Genomic DNA, 24,799 nt, shown 5'->3' with positions numbered 1-24,799 from the left:
TTTGAGTCCGCAAATAGCATTTCCTCCTTCCTAAAAACACCTGGGGCTCGAACCGGTTGTCAACCGAAAAACCTGTTCTTTAAAGTAATATTGAACCCATAGTTCTTTTATTTTTAATCTCTTAATGAAATTACTTGATATGTGTGACGCTTCCTTTGACTAAACTCTCTTAGATTTAGGTACTTGATATGTGATGTTAATTCCTCTATATGTTGTAGTTATTGTGTTAATGAAACATTGGAACTTTAAAACAAGTTTCGTTTCCGATCGACCTCAGGAAGTTGAGGGTCACTTTAACATGTTAATTTGATATTTAAATGTTACATTGCAGGGACATTTTTGAAGTTATACTTCTTTAGGCGCGTTATGAAAAATTGATGAGAGTGAAATTTTACGATGCGCGCGCACCGTGACACAAAATTAACAGCATGAAGTTGCCCACTAAATCGCTCATTAAGTTGAGGAAAAAATGCTACCAAAAAAACAGAAATGGAACCTCTGTTAGTGGCGCATGTTGGCACGCACACCGCCTCTGTTCACTGTGTATTTATATTTATAATATTTATCCACATGCATTTAAAAACAACATTCGAATAGAATTGTGTAACACTTAATGTAAGAGAATGATAATAAATATTTATTTATTTAATTTTTCAAATGTAAACTGAACTTTATTGACTATAATGACTCCTTTTCCAGTCTTTGATTATTTAATTGTAATTAATTATTTGCATGCAATCAAAAACTATTTTTAATAATGCCAAAGAAGTATAACTTCTTACGCGCGTACATAAGTACACGCACCCTTTTTTTGTTTTAAATCTTTTACACAACCTGCATCGTTAGGTATTATAATGTTGAGTTACGTTTCTGTTAGGGGGGCGCTTTATAGAGGGTATACTTTTCAATCAAAATTCGTGTATTTATTAATTAAGAGGTTTAAAATGCTTATTCAAATGTCGATGAGTCTGCGTCTGACGTAACTGCTTCTAAATCAAAGAGAATAAAATACAGCCCTAGACCGTATATGTCATTTGTCGTAAACGTCAAAAACGTATTTGATTTTGACATACGGGTCATGACATGTGTCATGCGCGAATTTTACCCTCAGAATACGTGACTTAGGCTTTCCTAGCGAATGTATGATCTTATAGGCGTTTGTGAGAAGATTTTCTAATAGAGTAGGGCAATGGCAAAAGCAGTAATGTGAAGTTTCACATTTTCTATTACCGTATATGCATCGAACAGCACAAAGCCTGTACGATACCTGAAAATAGTTGTCATTTATTTAAAGGTATAACTTTGTATTAACATATTGTATCTAAACTATTGCTTATTATTTATGTATTGTCAACTGTTAAATGATTAGAAAAGCTAATTTATGTGAAGCAACCTTGAAATGGGAGCAGATAAATTGTAAATAGTGTATCCATTATTATTGGAACTTAGAATCCGCGGATTATATATAATTTTTTTAAATAAGGTATAACGTTATATCAAATTTTTACATTAAATTACATGTCACTTAACTGTTCAGTACAGAAACACAATGTTTTTTTTAATTTGTTGCATTGTAATGTCAGCTTTTACATTCAATTGTTTGTCACTTAATGGTTCTAGAAGACGACTTTTAAATATGTGTTCTTTACACAGGTATATATTTATATTGGTAATAACGCGTTTCTAATAAGTTCTACTTAATTTAAGTACGCGTTTCAAGTTCTTCAATCGTTTTCACGTAAACTAAAGACGATTCCAAAAACCAGTTAAAATATAACTAAGCCTCGGTTCAAATCAAATCTAAATTACTTGGAAGTTAATACGGCGTTGCCGCAAAAGTTCGTGTTAAAGCTAATTCCAAGAAGTTCCAATTAAAACCTTGACTGATTTAAATCTTGAAATTATATTTAGGTAATTATGAGAACACGTCTGTTTCTAATGCAATTTTATAGAATTAAGAAATGTCTATTCCAATAGGAAAACTCTAGTTTCAGTTTTTAATGAACATATGACATAAGACAGCGAGCACGACCCGAAATATATCTGTTGAAAGACAATAGATGATATAGGTAAGAAAAACCAGTGCCACTACAACCTCTAGGTCTCGGCCACAGATTTCTGTATTTTTTCTAAATTGTCTAGTAGTTAATCAGCCTTCTATGCTTGACGCATGTCAACTATTGGGTCTAAAGGATGCCGGTTATCTCACGATATTCTCCTTTATCAAACTTACAAAGAAAACTTCATTAACACACAGCCTATCACTCAATCCACTAAGCCAACACTGTTCTGATGATAAAGACGCTTAGAAAGAACTTCATATTTAGACGATATAATTAGAATACGATCACCTCCAATACTTAGAAAAATGTACTTATTTAGTAAGAAGGCGTTTAAATCACGCGAAATATCAATTACGAATAATCTGTAATTAACAGTGAGAGTTGACATTGACACCTAAATGACAATGTCTAGATTGACATAGAGTAAGGTTAAATCAAAGTAACATAGAATTTTTATTTTTACTCTATTTCATTGTAAACTACGGAAATTGACAACTATTTATAAACATTTCTAAAGGTTCAATGAAAAGGGGCTAGAAAAGGCTATTGTTAGGTGTTTTGTCAATAAGTGGGTTAATGACATTGATACTATACAGCTATTGAATATAATTTGTAAATTTTATACATTCCGAAACGTTCAGTGTAAAACTAAGCCTGGTTTTGCGTGCTGTCAAAAATGACACTTAACCAAATGTAATACGTCAAAATTTTGATTTAATATTTGCCTGATACGACATATACATCGTACATATGTTGAAATGAAATGTTTTTGATTAATTTTTATTTTGTCTTGTTTCAAATTGTTATTTTGTGTAAATTTTCATTTATTACAAATATTATTACGTAATTTTAGTTAGGTATAACTGCAGCACCAAGCTCTCAAGAACTCATATTTCCCGCCAATTATAACTGAATCTTAATTTATATATAAATATTTGTTTATTTTATTTGTCAACTTTAGGATACCTTTATAAGGTTCAGACATTCACGACATTAATTTTTTCATAAATACTAAAGAAATCCAATTACACACTTTTAGCCAAAGTATTGTGTACTCTTTCTGTCAAATTGTGTTTACGCTTTTAAAGAAAGAGACAGATGAGAACTTTAGTTCAATGCAATTAGACGTCCCTTTAATGTCGTAATATACTAACAAAAATATAGTCGAATCTTTATGAAAATAATTCTTAATTCGAAAATTGTATAATACCATGTTAAAAAAGAACTAAAATTTATATTTAGAAGAATTTAATCTGATGAAAAGTATATGCAAAGGATATGTGTAAATGGTCAAATAGAAGGGAGTGTAGGTTCCGCGGGCATTTGATAGGAATGCGGTCACCTCGGTGCACCGGCTTGCCTAGTAAACATTACGATACTGTATAACATATAATCTATATCTAGTATTTACAAATAATCCCTTCTATGAGGCTCGGATATGTATGAAATGATTTATGGAATGTTTCTTAAACGGATTGCAATGAGAACTAAGTGATTAGACAAATTACTGGTGTCTGACAAAGGTGAGGTGTTTAAGGACTGTTCAGTGGGTGACAATAAACGATAGACGTGTAAAAATCAATATGTGGAAACAGCTGCCCACTGAAGTATTCCCAAAGCAATTCGACTTAGGGTCCTTCTAGAAAACCGATACCGATTAAAAGGCCGGCAAAAGACTTGCAAGACTTCTGGCAATGTGTGAGTCCATATTTCTTAACATCAGGTGAGCCCGTTTGCCTCCTGTTACATCAAAATCTATCTCAGGTCGCGAGTCAACGCGTATTGGACTAGAAACATTGTTGACCAATCACAATTCAACTGGTTCAACATAGTGGTGGTGCGCGGCAGATATTGCCTTAAGAAACGCTGAAGTATTTCCGAACCAATTCAAATTAGGGTCGAAAAAAAAATCGTACCAATTCCTAAAAGGCCGGCAACACTTGCGAGCCTACTGGCAGTGTGAGTGTCTATGGACGGCGGTATCACTTAACATCAGATGAACCTCTTGCCTGTTTGCACCCCGTTAAATAAATCTTCTGTGCGTCTGTTTATAATGTATCTCGTCCTAAATGCAATAAGATATATTTATGCATTTAATTTTTGCTAAAGTTTGGCAGTCGATTATGATAGAGATATTTCAATTCTCATGCTAATAACCAGTTTAATGTTAGAGAGATTAATAGCAAATATCGTCATAGACGACACCCGGTACTAGGTTCTACCTTATAATAAGACTATAAATATCTATGACCGACGCGACCAGTGAATTATATGATAGTGTTGATTCGCTATACAAGGTCGCTTAAGTGGACGAACGGAATAGTAACTCAACTATAAAAATATTTAAAATACATATATGTTTATATCTTTATTCATTTAGAAAGTATATTTTAACTTTTTGTAAAAACAAAATTTATATTGAGCAGTGTTGGCCTAGTGGCTTCAGCGTGCGATTCTGATCCCTGAGGTCGTACGTTCGATCCCCGGCTGTGCACCAATGGACTTTCTTTCTATGTGCACATTTAACATTCGTTTGAACGGTGAAGGAAAACATCGTGAGGAAACCGGCTTGCCTTAGACACAAAATGCTATTATTGGATTGCTTGTAGAAATCTGAGGCCCAGACCTAAAAAGGTTGTAGCGCCATTGATTTATTTATTTTTTACATACAACAATATCAAAATTATAACGTTATTACAACTTTAAAGTTCTTCATCGCAAATGCGTGCAAGTATTAAATAATGAATGAGGTTTAAAAAATATATCCGATCCAAAAAAAAACGAAAAAGATTTACAATTCGATTTTTTTATACTGTATACACACAGGTGTACTGTCTACTGTGGTGTCTTAAGAAAATATCACAAAATATTGTCAATATGACATTTTATTTGACTTTGAACATGTTAAAGTTACGCAATACAATGAAGCAATCACGCAAATGCTTAATAAAACAAAATTAAACATCTTTTGTTTTACGTGTACGGTATCGGGTTTTAATGCACAATTATTATTCATTACGTGTTATTTATACATATTTTCAAGAATAGGAAATTAATATTCTTAATTGACTATCGAAATAAAATCTATTCTTGTATAAAAAATATTTATATTGTTGTGAATATCATTATACACAATTACATACAACTTTTAGCGTGTAGATACCTAATACTCCTCCAATGAACCATTTCATCAACTTGTAATCAAATTTCACTTTCAATAAACATGATTAGGTTATGTAACCTGTTCGAGTACTTGCTTAGCTAATATGTTAGTGGTTCAATAGATACGCCTTTCTTTAGTATCAATTTGTATATCAAAGCAATTATTGTCATATTGTTATTAAACGCCTTTATGTAATCAACTTAGCTGTCGCGGAATATGCTGAGATTATTAAGAATATCCACAGTGCTAAATAACGCACACCATACCTACACACCCATACATAATCTCATTTACACACCATCACACACTCGAATTACTTAGTTAAATGTATCTAATATTTTTTATTCATTATGTGACAATGTTGGAATCTTTTGTATGTGTTCCATCTTTGGCTGTCTTTAGTATAATTGTTTTTTGTTATATATAATTTAAGTAAGCTGTACGAAATAAATAAATAACTTTATTACTTGCTATTTGTCTAAAGCTAGCTTGCGCGCAAAATGTTGCACTACCCCTTTTTGGAATGGATTTTCTATGTGCGCATTTTCTTTTATAGAATTGGCGGGAAACGGACTGTAGCTTCATCTGATGTTAAGTGGTAACATGAACACTCAATGGCAGAGGGCTTTGTATCATATGTTTGAATAAAATATTAAATAAGAGTATTATCGTTAGATTGTTTTGACACAACCATATTTCTATCATGAACGTTAGAGTTTTAATCATGTCAACCCTGATACCAGGTAAATGTTAATATAATGCATTTTCATAAAACTGAGCAACATTTTAAAATATACGAAGAATTCCATATGTCTGACATATTTTAATGTCACGTATAACATGTTATCGAAATTGCATTTTGAAATAACATAGTAACTACAATGTTTTCTAAGGTTTCTTTTATCAAATATGTAAACATTAGAATTACACAAAATGTGTATAATTTTTTCTTTTCAATTCTTTGTCAATCAGGTATTGTGTATGATTTCAACGCATTCACTATATATATTAAAAAAACATGTGTGTGTACCTTATGTACACGCGTTAGAAGTTATACTTCTTTGGCGTAACAAAATAATTTTTTTTTACAAAAACGACACTAATAATAGAAAAAAGGTAATGAAACTGAAAGTTTTAACATAACGCATTATCTAGTTAAATAAAGTTTATTTAAATATCACAAAATTATTTCGACATAATTAAAGAATTGGACATTTTTATTTTAAAATGTTGACTATAGCGTACTTCAGAGTGTCGGTTTTTTGTGACGTGCGCGCCATCGTAAAAATTTACTCTCATCATTTTTCCCTTATGCGCAAAAAGAAGTATACTGCCTCATATAGTATAAGATATTGAAAGGTCTAGCCGGATTCCCCTATGACAGAACCCGTACTGACAAGGAAGATGAAAGGGAATGTTCTTAAGTGTTGACGCGTGTTGGACCAGAAAGTAGAGATGAAGCGGATAAGGCTACACTATTGCTCCGCTATTCCAAGGCCAAGGCAAGGCTCTCCTAACTCTCCATTTAGGGTCTCCAAAAGGAACGCACTATCGTTTCGCTATTCGAATTCTCTCAAGATATACTGCCTTGTAACTTGTCAAAGCGTGAGGGGGGGGGGGGTTACGCACAGGTACTTTTAGTTATTTTACCGATTTTATTCTAGGCCAAAAACTCTAAACTTACCTATCTATAATCACCTTATAAAAAATATACTATTGTTTAATAGTTTTCACATTCATAACGTGAAAATATTCCTTAAAACAATCAATAGAAATACCTTCTTTATTATCTTGCGCACGCGATGATCGTAGTGTCATGCGCCGGACAAATTATGTATCTACCTGTAAATATAAGTAATGTCAATAAACGTTTAATTAGATTCGAAATTAAAAAAATATTGAAGTTTTACAATAGTGTTATATTACATATAAATACTCATTTGTACGAATTTTATTTTCATGACTCAAACTGAAGTTAGGAAGTTTTAGGAGCATGATGCAATGGTTTTTTGGAGTTTTGATGCAATTTAAAAGAGTGACGGAGAATTTATTGCCAGTTCTTCTTGTTAGTTCAACGCCCCATATTCAATTGGCAGTAAATGTCATTTTTTAGTGATTTTCGTACGTGTATATTAAGTTACATGAATAAGTGATTTTTTTGTACCCCACAGTTTAAGGTTAAGATATAGTAACGTCACTTAGCGCGTAAGTCCGACTCACATACGTCAAACATGTACCTATTGGATTTTGACATACAGGATTCATGGTTCCCGCTTTATCTCATTTCTGACTCTTACCCATAGACGCTTTACATCTGACCCGGAGTTCGATAATTATTTCGTCTTAAACATAAAATTAAATCCTCTTCGTGGATACGATATCTCCATGAGTGAAAATATTTTGATTAAACTTGGACTGTTTCTGACAGTTGGGAGAATTACAAACGAAAGTTTACAACTATTATCTAACTTCAACAAAAGCACATAATATATACTGTTTGGGTTGTTTGGAAGAACCTGCTTTTAGCAGTAAGACCGCCCATTTATCCTTTGTCTTCATTTATTTAATATTATACTCTTGCTTTGTGTTACAGTGTAATTATTATTAGGTAATTATAATTAGTAAAATAGATATACCAAGAGAATACCATTAAGCAAATAAATAAATAAATAGAGGGGCGTCCCCACGGTTTACGGGACTTTTTAGTCTACAGACTATATTTCACCGTTAAGTATTACATATGCACACATCTTCTAGTTTTTGCGGCTTTCGCCCAGTACCGGTTGCCTTACGTAAATACGCGCCTTTTGTCTGACCGCACGAAATGGCCAGCAATACATGTTATTTGATGTTGTGGTTATCTTCAGTAATAAGAGGAAAGATTTGATTGTTTGTTTGCATTGAAAATCAAAAACTACTCGACCGATTTGAATGTTTCTTTTACCATTTGAATCCTACATTATGCATGATGAACATTGACAAAAATATTTTAAAAAAAGTTAGAGATCCGTATGAAAAAATCGATAATGTAACCCAATGTGTGAAAATACCAATAAAAATCTCTATATCGCGTAGGCTGCGGAAACTATTGACAATAGAGCAAAAACTACAGTTTTATAGAAGACATCAATATATACAAAAACTTCTAACATTATATTTAGAAGAAGAATTATATTTAATTAGTAAATATAAAACAAATAAAACAAAGACGATTCATCATTCAGTTGGTTTCTTTTACAGGAAATTCCTATGCTAGAAATTGACCCCAAGTTTCATTTTAAGGCAAGTTTGAAATATATAATATGTCAATTCAGTCTCCGAGTGCCTATCGCGTAACAACCAAAAATATTAGTAAGTTGATGAGGTATTACTGCTCTGAGCAGCTTAACAACAGAATAAAGAAAATTAGAAACTTCAGTTCACAGGTAGTATACATTAAAATAAATACATAAGATAAAGAGCATATAAAAAAAATATAAAATAATCTGTTCTGCGATCGTTTTTTTCAGACACTAGCTAATTTTTTTGGAGAACAGTCCTTGTCCAATCCCTACGTTTTGTATGCAATTTTGATGTATCTCAATATTGAAGGAATCGCAATTGGGAGTTACAGGGAAGCTACACTTTTTATAGAATAGGCAAACGAGACTACAGAAAGCCCATAAAGGGCTGAAGTCAATGCAGCCAATAGACACCCATTATAGTTATTGGGTTGTCAGCTTGAAGGCTATGCTCTCGTTTTTACACGCTTTATATTAGCTTCACCTGTATGTATGTATGTAACCGACTCCTTTGGACTCGATTTTGACCCACTTTAAACGGACAGATTTTATTCAAATTTTGCGCACCTCTGAAAGATCGATGACAATGCAATAATCCGAAAAATAAATGAAAAAATTTAACTAAAAAATAAATAATAGTTTAAAAAAAACACGCTTTTAAAGCACATCAAACTAAAAAGTGAAAAATAATTCCTAATTTAGGCTGAAAATGGTAATGAACAAAAAATACTGGTATTATTGTGAAAAAGCGTGGGGCGCTCTGTGCCATATTTTTCGTCTATCGAGCAACCCACGCTTTTTCACAATAATACAAGTATTTTTAGCGTGTTTTTTTAGTTTTTTTTAAACTATTATTTATTAAACAACTGAAAGTCGTAACTGCACATCACCACCGGGAGTTCCACAATTCGCTAGTTCGCTGCCTAATGAACCGGAGATCTTCCTTAGCAGCGGCTCAGGAGTTACTTAACATTTAATTTTTTACCAAATGCTAAACACGCATGGGAACATTCAGGTAATAAAAATGATTACGAGACACAATCAATGTTTATTCATGTATTTCAAATTAATTATCATGCGATTATTCGATTCAACCAAATGCAACGTTTGCATTAGCAAATGCAATTTGTTAGTTGTTTCAATGACTCCCTAGATTCATACAAATTTATAATCTAACCTTAAGTTTAAAAAAGTTAACGAAAGATAATATTTATTCATAGCTTTCATTCTGAAAACCTTCGTGTAAACAATCAAATCAATATTATATAATAAAACGAAATTTCTATGAAATTTAAAGATCGAAGAAAAAAAATCATTAAAAGTACAAAAACTTTAAAACTAAGTTAAAATGAACCAATGATTTGAATGATAATCAAAAACTATTCAAAATATTACTAAGCAATCTTAAAATTCAAAATAACTTAATTCATATAGGTAACCAAGTACACTTATAAACGTCTAAAGAAAAGATGTCAAATTGCTTCTAAATTTACATTTACTACCAGTACGCAAGTCGAGGGCGTAGAGCGGGCAAGAAGAACTGGCAAGAAACTCACTGCCACTCTTTTTAATCGGCAAGTTTTGAGTCATACAAATTGTTTGTAAGGCAGCGCAAGCCATTTGAACTAGAGCAAATCAATTCCAAGGATTAGGATCATTTAAATAATCGTCAAATTTATAAAAAGCTTTATTGATTAATTTACGTATAAGCGTTAGGTATTATGGTGTATTCTATATTATTTACTATGTATCAATACTTAATTATTGTAAAGTCCATAGAAAATAAGTTTCTGCACATATTTTACATGATTTCCCACTAGTCATATCTTTTATCATTCGTACAACCTGCCCTAGACACCGTAAGTTTTACTGGTTATCCTGCGGTTAAACAAAAACACTTCGATTTCTTCTATTTGGATTTTTAGAAATTCAACCATATTACGTAAACGCCATGGGAAATGATCGACACGCCCTTGAATTTATATTAGAATCGATAATCGGATGTATCGACTAATCGATATTCGAGTGACGAGTACGTTTATTCAAATGCTAATTTATTGTCACGCTTCATTACATTCTTTTTCATAGAATTTGTTTTGTAAATGAGGTAGCATTTGCCAACAAGGTTATTCAATTGTTGAACTATTTGACAGAGTAGAATTGTGTATGTAATAATAAAATTGTGGTCGATTTTTTTCACCTAATTTGACTAAAGGGACATTTCATGTGAAGCGGACAGGGAAAAAAAAGTGAGGTTCTGAAAATCGACCATATTCGGCCCATTTGTACTTCTAGTAGGTATGAATGTGTACGCAAAATATTTTTTTTGTATAGTGTATATTTACCAAGTTATAGGTTTCAAAAGAACTGTCGTTGATTGGTACTAAAATTTTTCGAAAGTAATTTTTCGAATATAACAAATCTACTATAAAATATTTTACATAGCGATACATATTAAAAATATACTGTTCTTTTTGACCGTAAAAAAAATTTTAAAAATTTAAAAAAAATTAATGGCCAAAACCGGAAGTAAACTTTTCAAACCAGAATTACAGTCACTTCGACCAATTTTTTTTTTTTTTTTTTTCTTTCAAAATATAGCTTAAATGATAATGAAAGTACACTAGAAAATTTAAAATGGGATCTCTATTAGTTTAGGAGATACGTTGAATAATATACACCCGCGTCGCAAGGGGCGCCATATGTTATATGTAGCGCTTGCAAGGTTGAGCAGTTTGCGCGATAATGCAACTTTATTAATATTTTATATCGTTTTAGTGTATATTTAACCTCATTTAATGATATGAAATAAGTTTTATTAATATAATATAATATAAATATAACTACATAATACAAATATAAGTTAATAATATATTATAAAGAAAAAACGTTTTTGGAGCAGTAGAAAAGTTTTATTATTTGCGAAACGTGACTAATAGCGCCATCTGTTAGTAACGTGTAGTACTTTTTTGTCTCAGATAGAGTCAAACGGTCAAACCTATCTACAAGAAAGAGATAGAAATATGACGCCTAGCGGTTTCGTAACTTAAACTTTAGTGTTGCTTTAACCGCTCAGCGACTTGTGCACGTTTTAATCTGTGACAGTTGTTATTATTAATGGCGCCGTACGGTGATCGATGTTTTAACCCATTTCACTTGGAACTTCAACGAAAATTTAAAAATTTAAGGAATAAATTTAAAAAAATATCTGCTCCAAAAACATTTTTTCTTTATAATAATATATTTGTATTATGTAGTTATATTTATATTATATTATAATAATAAAACTTATTTCATATCATTAAATGAGGTTAAATATACACTAAAACGATTTAAAATATTAATAAAGTTGCAATATCGCGCAAACTGCTCAACCTTGCAAGCGCTACATATGGCGCCCCTTGCGACGCGGGTGTATATTATTCAACGTATCTCCTAAACTAATAGAGATCCCATTTTAAATTTTCTAGTGTACTTTCATTATCATTTAAGCTATATTTTGAAAGAAAAAAAAAATAAAAAAAAATTGGTCGAAGTGACTGTAATTCTGGTTTGAAAAGTTTACTTCCGGTTTTGGCCATTAATTTTTTTTAATTTTTTTAATTTTTTTTTACTGTCAAAAAGAACAGTATATTTTTAATATGTATCGCTATGTAAAATATTTTATAGTAGATTTGTTATATTCGAAAAATTACTTTCGAAAAATTGTAGTACCAATCAACGACAGTTCTTTTGAAACCTATAACTTGGTAAATATACACTATACAAAAAAAATATTTTGCGTACACATTCATACCTACTAGAAGTACAAATGGGCCGAATATGGTCGATTTTCAGAACCTTACTTTTTTTTCCCTGTCCGCTTCACGTGAAATGTCCCTAAATCCTTAAATCGTTGTACAGTGTTGCCAACAGCGTGCGACTCTCATCCCTGAGGTCGTAGGTTCGATCCCGGCTGTGCACCAATGGCTTTTCTATCTGCGCATTTATCATTTGCTAGAACGGTGAAGGAAAACATTGTGAGAAAACCGGCTTGCTTTAGATCTAAAATATCGGCGGCGCGTATATAGGCACAGGAGGCTGATCACTATTAGCTTGACAAATGAAAATGAAACAGATACAGAAATCTGAGGCCCAGACCTAAAAGGGCCACTAAAAGTAAACTTATTCAATAACTTATAGTGTAATGGTCCTTAGTAGAATTAAAATTGGTAATTCTATTCTTTTTTGTCTCATTCATCTTTTCCATACTTTTCAGCAGTGAATATAAATCTTAGGTAATAAATAATATGGAAGCATTGATGTTTATTGAATTTGTTTTTTTTTTTAATTAACATAACACACAAATAAACAGTATTTCGTCCCAGTGAAAGTTTTCTTTTAATGCTGGCAGCATTATATATATAAAATAAATATACCAAGACGCTAAAAACGATTCGGATAAAAAAGTCTTTTATTCCAAGTTCTACATCAAATAACCCTTTAACAAATAGTGTTAACAAGAACTCAGAGTGCTAACTATATGATGTACCGTGACAAATTTCAAGAACAATCAGTTATGTGGGGTAACGGCGTATATAATGGGAAAAATCTAGATCTTTGTCCCAATTATTAGGATATTAGTTGACTCATTAACACTAATTCGTATAAAATTATATTTTTAATTGGTTTTTTACATGTAATATGTAGCTAAAGTAGTATAATGTCAGAAAGTAATGGATACTTACTAAAATAAGAAGAATAGATACAAAAGCCGAACCAAAAAAAGGACGAAAACCAAAAGTTATAGACGTCTTACATTATGGTCTAAAACAGAAAAGGAAGTGGGTGGGGCACATAGCGAGAGGCACAGATAAAAGATAGAGATGTACTTTCAAGACAACAATATGCATAGGACCAAGAGAAGAAGAAAGCGTCCAAGATAAAGATGGATAGAAGATAGCGGAAGCGAATGGAGAAATAAATCAGTGGATAGAAATGTTTGGAAACAGCTGGAAGAGGCCTTAATCAATGATTATATTTAAGTATTTAAGTTACGAAAAAAATATAAATTTAATTAGGTCAATTGTATATTTTAAATTATTGATTGGAAATAAACGAACTTTATTATTATTTAGACAGGTGTAAATAAGGAAATACAAATTAGCTTTAACAAAACCATCTTAAAAACCATCAAAAATTCTGACACTATACAGCGACATTGAATACCTACTTCATATTTTCTGGCGGCTAGACACTTATCGGTTATAAAAGGCAAACGAACCAAATAATAATTTCGATGTATTATATGTATACAACCTAATAACTATGCATTACAACAACACAAAAGTAACATTAATAAACGCAGTATTACAGATACAGTACCTTAAGAATTACAGCACGTCAATATGATTGTGTAACTTGTCAGCTGTCAATTTTACGTAAAAAAAATTGCGATTATAGTCAATTGTCAGACTGACAATTGAAATTAAACTGGACAATGCGATAAACCTCTAGGAACATATTTCGTCTATAAAATATCTACTTCCTATGGAAGAATTATTTTTATTCCTTTATGATCAAAATTAAAAATAAGTAAACTCAACGTCCACAAAAATATTTACGCTTTATAGTCTCTGGATATTTAATAATGTCTGGCAATATTTTTATTTAAAATCTCTCTCAAATAATTTACAAATCATTCGAAATGGTACTTTAAGTAATGGTAATAATGTAATGTTATGGTAATAATGTAATAGTAATGGTAATAATGTAATAGTAATGGTAATGGTACTTTAAAGATTTAATGTTTAGAGTAAAATAACATTTATTAACATTACTCCGATCTACCCAAGGTAAAATTCGTATTCGGTCAGTAGATATGTGTTATGAAACTCAAGATGGCAATGATTCTTGTATTGGCTTTCACTTGGAGTTGATAACGATCCACCATTATGTTGATTATATTTTAACAATACGCATGCTTTTAAGCTATGAATGTAAATATCGACATCTTGTATACACTGAACATACAACTATCATTAATTCGTATAGATTTATTTTTATTCACTATAAATTAAAATTCAAAATCATTAATTCATTCAGGTAACACAATGTGCACTTATAATCGTCAATAAAGAAATACATATTAAATGCTTGTAATTATACATTAAGTGCCAGTTCTCAAATCAAGGGCGTAGAACGGACAAGAAGAACTGGCAATAAACTCTCCGCCACTCTTTTTAATTGCTAAGTTTTTTGTTTTACAAAATGTTTGTAAGGAGCTGCAACCATTACACCATGTTCCACATGACATCTTTATGTACAATAATAATAATATTTATGAACGTCAGTTAAATGTAATGGTTTTGAATATACATTAACTGCCAGTTCTCAAATGAAGGGCATAGTGTAACTTTTACTGAAGATATATATTTAACATCTAAATACGTAATAATCAAAATAATCAAACCTAAAAATCAAAAATACGGAAAAAATAAATCCATTCAAGGTTGCCGAGCTCGAGGATTTTTCAAATTTAGAAGCGATACCCTTTTCAGAGCATCATTACGAAATAACGTATTTGACATCGATTTAAGAATTACCCAACTATTTACTTATTCGGGCGACGCGCGAACCACTGACACGAGTTTAGCAATTTAGGTACAGACATGTTTAATTAACTATTACGACATTTTAGCCTAACCGTCTGGCTAGTGATATGGCGCAAAACCCAAGGGCCCAGGATTCTTTAACTGCTATCTTTCGGACTAGTAGAACTGTGAAATAAATGCGGAATTGTTTCTGCCCTTTAAACTCAAATGAGTCAGCCCCTACCATGACTCTTGAAGATAGGGCGAAAGAACTTTTTCTCCATCCTAAATCTTCACACCACTAAAAGGCCGGATATAATATACGATCGGAAACTCTTCGTTATTTACGGTGTCACAGTTTTATACTGAAAATATAACATGTTTCATAGATCAAATCAAGGAATGGACAATTGACGAAATATACTGAACTTAAGTGATAATGTGCTGAGCAGTGTTGGCCTAGTGGCTTCAGCGTGCGACTCTCATCCCTGAGGTCGTAGGATCGATCCCCGGCTGTACACTTCCTTTCTATGTGCGCATTTAACATTTGCTCGAACGGTGAAGTAAAACATCGTGAGGAAACCGACATGTCTTAGACCCAAAAAGTCGACGGCGTGTGTCACTGGATGTTGACCTACTTGGTCTATTAGATTTAAAAAATGATCATGAAACGGATTCAGAAATCTGAGGCCAAGACCTAAAGATGTTGTTGCGCCACTAATTTATTTATTTTAAGTGATAATGTAAAACATAATTCAAAATTCTACAAGGCATTCGTGTGTTACAGAACATGCGAAGAAAATCAGATTGTATCTGTATTATTGTACATACAGCATTCTTACAAATGAATAATTCTTATTAAAGACATTGGGAATGAAGAAAATGGAGCATGGACCATGAAATTATTTAAAAATCTGTAGTGTAAAAGGCCCAGTATCACCTAAATTGAATTACGAAATCCGCGACAGGCCTATCGTGATTCGCATACTAATTCAAGTGACTTAAAATATCCAAAATTGTAGCAGGAAATACCAAAAAACTAGTAATTAACGTGATAAACGAGGCTGCACGTAATTAAAACGCAGAGACTAAAGTATTACCTACTTGAATTCTAAAAAGTATCAACTGGCTGTACACGTAATTTAAAATGTATTTAATCTAACAAAGATGAAGCTAGATTATAGGAAACTAGAATACTTGTGCCAGGAAGTGTTGGCCTAGTAAAATCTCGGCTGTGCACTAAGCAATCCTTGCAAGCATGACTCCACAAGCCAGGGCGAATTGGCCGATGTGAATATGGCCCTTGCTGTACTATTCCACATCAGTCATGGCCATAAGAGGCTTGATATCAACGGCAGATCGCGTGGCAGATGCGGACAAGCCACGCTTACCGTATCCTGGTGGCGCGAATGCTGGTGGCGCCGTGGTATCTTAGTACAGTAGCGAGTCCCATATAACCCTTCACCACAAAGCACTGCGGGAGAGTATACGCATATACATTATAATACACATGCCCCACAACAAAATAAAGTCGCAAAAAATTAATAATCATAAAATAAAACACTTCTGACCCATCCTAACCAAACAATTCTCGGAGCTAACAATATGCGATCGCGGTTTGGAGCTGCGATGGTGTTAATACGTAATTGCCTACCGACTTTTCTTTCTATGTTGGCAATTTCATCGTACCATAACTGTAAACAATGTATGAAGACCATCTTTTGACGAAAAATCTACGATATGCCAGGCACAGAAACTTATAGTCTAAACAAAAAACCAGGACGTGGCTGCAAGAAGAGGGAAACCCAACCAGGTTACCCAACTCATCAGAAAGTCCGTTCGTGAAGAAAAGAAAGAGAAAGACAAAAAAATCAAAAACCAATCGAAATCAAACGAAACGCGTCTCGTCTTTTGTTTTTAATTCCTCACGTTCAATGCTACAGTAATAACTAATTGAGAATATTACTTTTGACAATTGAATTCGTAATAAAATTTATTACCGCCTGGCGCGTTTCGCGTCGAAAAACTTTGCATTATCATTAAATATTAACGACTTTGAAACAGCAGTTTACACGAATAGGCCATAATAGCTAAAACTCCAAACTTTGAAGGTTCCAGATAGCACTTTATCGAAGCACCTTACGATCGTTCTAGGCACGGAATATCAGCGATAATTCAGCATAGTTAAACTTATTTCTCAATTCCGGAATGTTAATTTTGCGGGTGAAAATAATTAATAATTTGAAAATATTTTATATTGTCTCTTGTAAATTGAATAGTTATAGAATTGTAATACAATTTCTGTTGAAAATTATTATAATACAATTTGGATTTTAGATACTTCGCAATTCAGTAATTGTATTAAAAAATATGTAAATACTAGCTGACCCGGCAAACGTTTTGTTTTATTTCTAGGAAACATTTTTTTAGAATAAAATAACTATGTATCTACTATAATAAAAATAGGGGTTGATCGTAGAGATAACATTTTTGTCTAAAAAAATGATAATAAAAATTTAGGGGGATGAAAAAAGATGTCCGATACGCAGACCTACCGATATGCACACAAAATTTCACGTAAATCGGTCGAGCCATTTCGGAGGAGTTTAATTACAAACACCGTGACACGAGAATTTTATATATTAGATATCTTTAAAACCTTAGTTTATTACGAAAAAGTTCTATGGATACGAATTTGGTCAAATGATAAAACATCTCCCAATAAAAATACTTTTTCTATTTAATGAATAAAAATCTAAAAAAAATCCTAAAAAAAATAAGGTCTTAGGAATTTACAAAAAAAACAGTTTAAACATTTAAAAGGTAAACACAAATTAATGAGGATTCACACCCAGAGTCGGTTTTAAATGTCAAGGTGAGGCAAGATGGCTATAAAAATACGTTTAAGGTAACTTAAATACAAAATGAAAAAAGTATAGTTCAAAACATGAATATAATAATAATAATAATCAATGGCACTACAACCTTTTTAGGTCTGGGCCTCAGATTTCTGAATCTGTTTCATGATTTGGTAATCTAATAGGCAAGTAGGTGATCAGCCTTCTGTGCCTGACGCACGCCGTTGACTTTTTGGATCTAAGGCCGGTTTCCTCACGATGTTTTCCTTCACCGTTCGAGCGAATGTTAAATGCGCACATAGAAAATCCTTTGGTGCACAGCTGGGGATCGAACCTACGACCTCAGGTATGAGAGTCGCGCGCTGAAGCCACTAGGCCAACACTGCTCATAAAAACATGAATATATCAGAATTTTAAGAATATTGATGGAAATCATGACGAGACAGAGAAAATAGACGTGACCTACTTTTACATACGTAAAAAGTATTTATTAATAATAGTGATTAATGGTGATTCGCACAAGTCTTTTGTCTGTGCAATTTGCCGTCAACCGACGAGGTGGAGCAACGACAACACAAAGCATGCAGACTGCAAATAGATGCTACCGGTGGAGGATGGAGGAGGCCATAAACGTCCAAAGATAGAGGACCCAAAAGAATAGCAAATAATGATTCGTACAAATTAGAATAATAAAACGCTTATTAATAACATTATACATCAAGTGCTTCTACGTTTGTACTGAGCTGAAGTTTTCTATTCGTTTTCTCATTGTGACATCAAACAACCATTCGAAAATGCAAAAAAATAACAATGTTACTGTCTTAAATTGATCTAATATATATAGAAAAGTGAATATAATGTATAGTCCTTTTCACGAAAGAAGTCCCCCAGACGCGGCGCTGCAATCGCATGACGTAATGTTGCCATTTATGAGTAAAAAATTTACCTATTTTATTTACATTTAGCAGATGTAATTTATCAAGTAATATTATTTTCTGCATACTTCGAAGAAACAATATTTCTGTTATGTAAAAAGTATATACATATTTATTTACTTATATTAGCGGTGTTCTACCTACTTACAGGGAAAAGTTGAGAAATTAGGGTAAAGAAAAGCAATACAATTTTTTATTCAGAGTTTTATTGCATAATTGTTGGGTTACAATTTTTTTCGAAGTACACACCGCTGTTATACCTTCGTTTGTAATTCTTGTTATAGTTATTTCTGACACACCTGCAATTAAATTATGAACAACTAAAAATAATAATAACTTTAAGTTTATAATGCTTATGTAATATATGTTTTAATTTCAGTTACCTAGTTTCATCACGTTATGTATTTGTTCAATTTTGTCGCAAAAACGAATTTATATCATAAAAGTCCCATCAATACAGCAAAAAAATATTAAATGGCAACTCTAAAAAGTACCTGTTATGGCGGCAATTCTCTTCCGAACATTGTTTAGTTGTATTAAAACACCTTGATTCTTATGTTCCGCTTCACAGAACTCTTTCACCTTTAATATAATTTCTCGAGCCGAACTTTTTACAACTTTTGGCATTGTAATCAATATTTAAAATGCACTAAGCTAGTTAAAAATTCAAAAAATCTACCACAACAAACGAACTTGATAACATCGACGAATGACAACATTGCCGACCTGTCAAATTTAGTTCCAAAAATATCCGCGGGACTTCTTTCATGAAAAGCACTATACATTAGACAATCTTTTGGAAATCGGTGTAAAAAAACAGAAATTCAAAGAGCGAACGTCAGTGCGTTTGACAGAATGGAAGCTGTCAAGTTAAGGGTGAGCATTACATAAATGTGTTACTTGTGTTTATATGCTATAATTGCATAGACTAAAACTGCTATAATCTTGATTTATTACTTTATGCGACCTTGCGTGCATACAATTTGTATGTTTAATTACCTGCTCTTAAGACTAATGTTAAAGTCCAATTACACACGACATCCTTAATAAAACTTGTATTTAAACATATTTTGATTCACGCGGTATAATATAATAATGGTTATCGCAGTAATATTCTATGTCTATGTCTAATAATGCAAAACTTTGGAAGCTTTGGAGCAGTGCCCAAATTCTGATAGTAAAATTCTCGAATCTTCTATTTCTTTTATAGGACAGGACAGGAGACTCACCTCATTTTAAGTAACGCGAGTGCGTTGCCGACAATTTAAGAATCGTTACGCTCCTTTATGTACGCGAATAATACTTGTTTATGAAGGTACATATCGTGAGGGTTCCGGGACTAAATAATATTTAGAGCATCTTTGTCCATAAAATAACAGAAAAGGATAAAATCTAAGACTAGACCTGTCTATTTTGAACAACTCTGTAGTTGTAGCGCCACTGGATTAGTGCAGATTATGGAGTGTATCCTTCCGCTTGAAGAAGCTATTACGCATTTACGGAAAAATTATGCATATCTTAATTATTCTAGTCAAAATATATAAAGTTTTGTAGCTGCTCTCAGTTTATTGAGGCCCAAATTAATTCTAAGACTATTAGAATTTAAGAAGAATAAGGAATTATCATACCAAATTTTCTATTTTTTTTTGTTGATATTAATGTACTTACTTATTTTTTCTGTTTAATATATATTGTTTATCTATGTAATGTGTTTTGGCTTTGTATATTGTCTAAGTGTATTCTTTTCTAATATGTATGTTAGGTGTAAAATTACTAATTTATAAACAAAAAAATGTGCTACATCGCTATGTTTTTCTTCACCAGTTTCGAGATATAAATAATGTGGTAGGTACTTGAATTTATTAAATAATTTTGAGATCATCAAATCATAAGGAGCATGGATAATATGATTGCTAGAGTAAATCCATAGACTAATGTCTATTAAGCTACAGCCATTCCCGCTTAAATATTAGAAAAATATTTGCGATACCTTAACTATAGCCACGTTTTGCAAACGTCTATCGGCTGAGTGGCTGAGCCGGTTTGAGAGGTCATCACTTTCACGTGCCATCTGACGAGTATTTTACTTAAACAATACTAAAATTAATCGGCATATTATTAAAAAAACCAAGCTATAGAAATTTATTTTAAAACTGAAGGAAATTAATTCGAAATTTAAAAACCTTTAGAAAAGATCTATGGTTTAAGGAGGGAAAAAAAGAAATTACAAGATCGACATAATTAATAAAAGTTTAGTTTTATATAAGTAAAAGACAGTTTGCACCACAGAAGCTTAAACGCATAAAAACTTAGTATACCCTTCTCAGTAGATTATAGATGTTGTCTATGCCTTAGATGTAGACTATACTTTGAGCAGATATACTTAACTTATAAGGTATTTGAGAAGTCGATTTAATATTTTTAAACATATGCAAATCTGTGAAGTATGATTGTTTAATCACCACATTTATCCTTGCGGTAAAGTTCATCGTGATTATTCTCCGACTTACAAAATCTAATACATTTTTGACATACGGAAATCTTTTCCGCTTACTCCCAAGTCTCAATCTCACCCTATAAGTTTGTTAAATATTAAGTTGAGTTTGAGCATTTCTTTATTAGAAAACGAAACAACGCGTCGTGTGTTAGAGAACGTGAATTATGAATTTACAAGTAAGCGTTAATTGACTTTCAGTTTGACCGGAGCGTGACGACATATATTTGTATAATCTATTTCTCAACAGATAACATTTTATTTTCTAGAATATTTATACGTCAAGTTGTCTTTGAATTTAAAAAAAGAAAAATTCTATTATAAATTTTAACATTAAAAATATAACTAATTCATAAAATGTTCTGTCTTTTTTCACATATCAGAGTAAACACAATTTCACAGAAATATTGTACCTAATTTAAATCGAGCGATAATACTGATTATTTTTTTATGAAGTGACTAAGTATTTACAATACCAATTAATTTTGATAGATCAAAAGACGTAAAATCACTTTCTTTGAAGTACTCATAAACCAGTGACTATTTATATTGTATGTAAGCATTGTTGGCTTAGTGGCTTCAGCATGCGACTCTCATCCTTGAAGTCGTAGGTTCGAACCCCGGCTGTGCACCAATGGATTTTCTGTCTATGTGCGCATTTAACGAACAGTGAAGGAAAACATCGTGAGGGAACCGGCTTGCGTTTCATGATTATGAAACAGAGTCTGAGGCCCAGACCTACAAAGTAGTAGTAGTAGTTGTAGCGCCATTTATATACTTTATTTATTTATTTATATTGTATCAAATGCCTAAAACCTAATTTTTTCGGTATTATTAAATTACTCAGTGTTTATACCTTATTTAACACGTCTCAAAAGCATTTACCACATGCATAAATCAAAGCGATCCATCAAACAGGTATTTTTCGCAATTACAATACTGTTTAGTACTCCAGGGCTGTCAACTAATGCGGTAATTTTTTTGTTAATATAACCGAAGATTGTTATAATCTATTGTCGATATTTTTTTCATTTACATTTGATTGCGATTGCTGTTTCTTTTCATCGCAGTATTAAGAGAATATGACAGAGAGAGACGAAATAGTACTTTAAGAGAAATTCCACTGATTTAGTTATCGGCATAATACCTATAAGGCGGTTAAAGTATAAAACTATACTATAAGTACAACTACAACGGGACATTGGTGAAATCTATTCATTCGAATTTCGAAGTTATATTTTTATACATATGAGCAAACGATCTTACGAAAGCCATGTTAGTGGGTGAGTCGCCTGCCTTTAAAAAGAGAGTACGCTATTATTTATTTGAAGGTTGCATCTCCCAGTGAAGCCCTCCCTGGAAGTCAATTCTCCTCAACTCGCTAGTTCATTAAAAAAATTAATTTTTAATAATAATTGTAGTGTTCTATTTACATCATATAAAAGAATACTCGCTAAAAAAACGTGTGAGTACACGTGTTAGGATCTATACTTATTTGGCGTAACAAGATAAAATTAAAAATGTTTTCAAAAATTTTATCTTTCGCCTTTTTCTACGTTTGTTGAAAAAAATCTCTCATCATTTTTCGCTAACGGTTAAAAGGCTTCAAAAAATTTTTTGGAGCTTTATAACTTAATCAACAACCCTATATTCTGCCTACATAACCGCAAAGAATGGCAAAAATGACGAATCATAACTGATAACTTATCATTGACCGCAATAGAACTGCATAATTCGCCAATAATATTAATTATACCTGTCACTAAGTGATTTTTAATCACTGGTATTCACAAACATTAAATTCTAATTATTGCAACAGATATCTAGCTTTCATACGGCACAAACTGACATGTTTAAATTAATCTAATTTATGAAGTTAATATGTTTTAAAACAAGTTCGAAACGTAAAAAGAATGAAAAAAAACAAATGAGTAACGAAGGTGACAAGTATGGGGAGGCCTTCGCTCCTTCGGAGATCGCGTAGTATTTAATATAATCATAATTTAATTTAATTTAAAATTATAGTGCTCGAATAAAGGATAAAAAAATATTTAACTGACCAAAAAGTATAGAGACGGTTTTTCTTTAGATATTTACTGTTATGTCACATTTGATTATTTGCAAAATGTCACAAGGGCAAGAATGACAGACGTTTCTGTATTTAAGTATAACCTATATAATAAAATGATTTATTGAAATATTCATAAAAATCATTCAATGTTACCTTATGAGTTACATAAGGAGTAAGGTCGTTTAATCAATTATAACGTAATATATTTTATTTTCGTAACCTTAACCATGTTCTGTGTAGGAGTGAGGAATATTAACACTTCCTACCAAATAATTTGAAAACTGAAAAACATCTAATACAAAAGTTAGTTACATGAATTAAAAAAAAAATTAAGCAATAAGAATAGCTAAAACCAACATTTAAATGGTTCACTTGATCTGTCGAATATCGCTATAAAATTTATTACAATTGCAGTATTATACAAACCACAACTGAAATACACTCGTAAAAAATTACAATCAAAGAGAAATAGACTCGAATATTGGCTGAAAATAAATTAAACAACCGGTGAAAAAAAACTTGGGTATTAAATATAAATGAATATAAGTTATAACTATATTTTGAGGTAAATATAGAGCGATATTTGCAATTGTGAAATAAGAATACAAATTGAACTGGATAGAATTCCACTGCCATTCAAATCTTTTTATCACAGATTATAAAAACAAATAATTATTGTATAATAAATAATAAACATATTTTGTAAATAAAAAAAAATACCTTTTACGGAAGTGAGCTGGGGGACTTTTGACCTGATCCCACTTTTCACAGACACTTAAAACTTTCAGTTTCAAATAGTTACTCCTATCAACACTTAATGCATCCTCCACGAACAACACTAGCAAACTATATTATTGTTAAGATTCGAAATCGTAAAGTAATCGTAAAGGTGCGTAGACGAACACACGTGCACACCGCAAAGAGGTTGTTTATCCACTAAATACGCGGTGTAGGTGCGACGTGAATGTGCTTTTCGATTTGCAGCCGGTTTTCCCGCCGCGAGATGCAGGTGGATATTTCAAGATGTCTAGGACAGTGCGACACTTAATTTTCGTAGTGCATCATAATAGATATATTTTAATTAGGAACTTAAGAATTTATTGCAAAGACATTGTACTTTTATTCTCTAAGATTTTTCTCCGACAGTCAATGTTTCCTTATGGTTTCGATTACGCTGAGCGCTGTCTGCTGTCGATTATTTCGGAATTCAGGTGATATTCCCAGTATATTTGCGATGTTTTCATGCACAGTTAGTGCCTGAATCCACGGGTGGTTTACCCGAAATAAACTCAAACTGTCCTATAAAAAATATGAATATAAAGTAAAATTTTAATTGGGATTCTATAAAAATTTGCATAATTT

At 32.0% G+C, this 24,799-nt stretch overlaps 1 protein-coding gene across 2 annotated transcripts in view; it reads right to left on the bottom strand.

Moving 5' to 3' along the window:
* LOC125053946 overlaps nucleotides 1–24,390 on the bottom strand; it is a 65,916-nt gene extending 41,526 nt beyond the window's left edge. The window contains exons 1-2 of one of the 2 annotated variants that reach the window (XM_047655581.1): nucleotides 24,158–24,390; nucleotides 7,005–7,068 (exon numbers count right to left, since the gene is read on the bottom strand). The gene's annotated coding sequence lies outside the window, so the exon portion shown is untranslated. The remainder of the gene's footprint in view (nucleotides 1–7,004; nucleotides 7,069–24,157) is intronic. The other variant, XM_047655579.1, reaches the window with a different exon arrangement.
* Between the last annotated feature and the right edge of the window lie 409 nt (nucleotides 24,391–24,799).

This window comes from Pieris napi, chromosome 11 (genome assembly GCF_905475465.1).
Source record: "Pieris napi chromosome 11, ilPieNapi1.2, whole genome shotgun sequence".
NCBI classification, from domain to species: Eukaryota; Metazoa; Arthropoda; class Insecta; order Lepidoptera; family Pieridae; genus Pieris; species Pieris napi.
The sequence above is the reverse complement of the archived record's forward strand: the minus strand, read 5'-3'. Positions and strand labels throughout refer to the sequence as shown.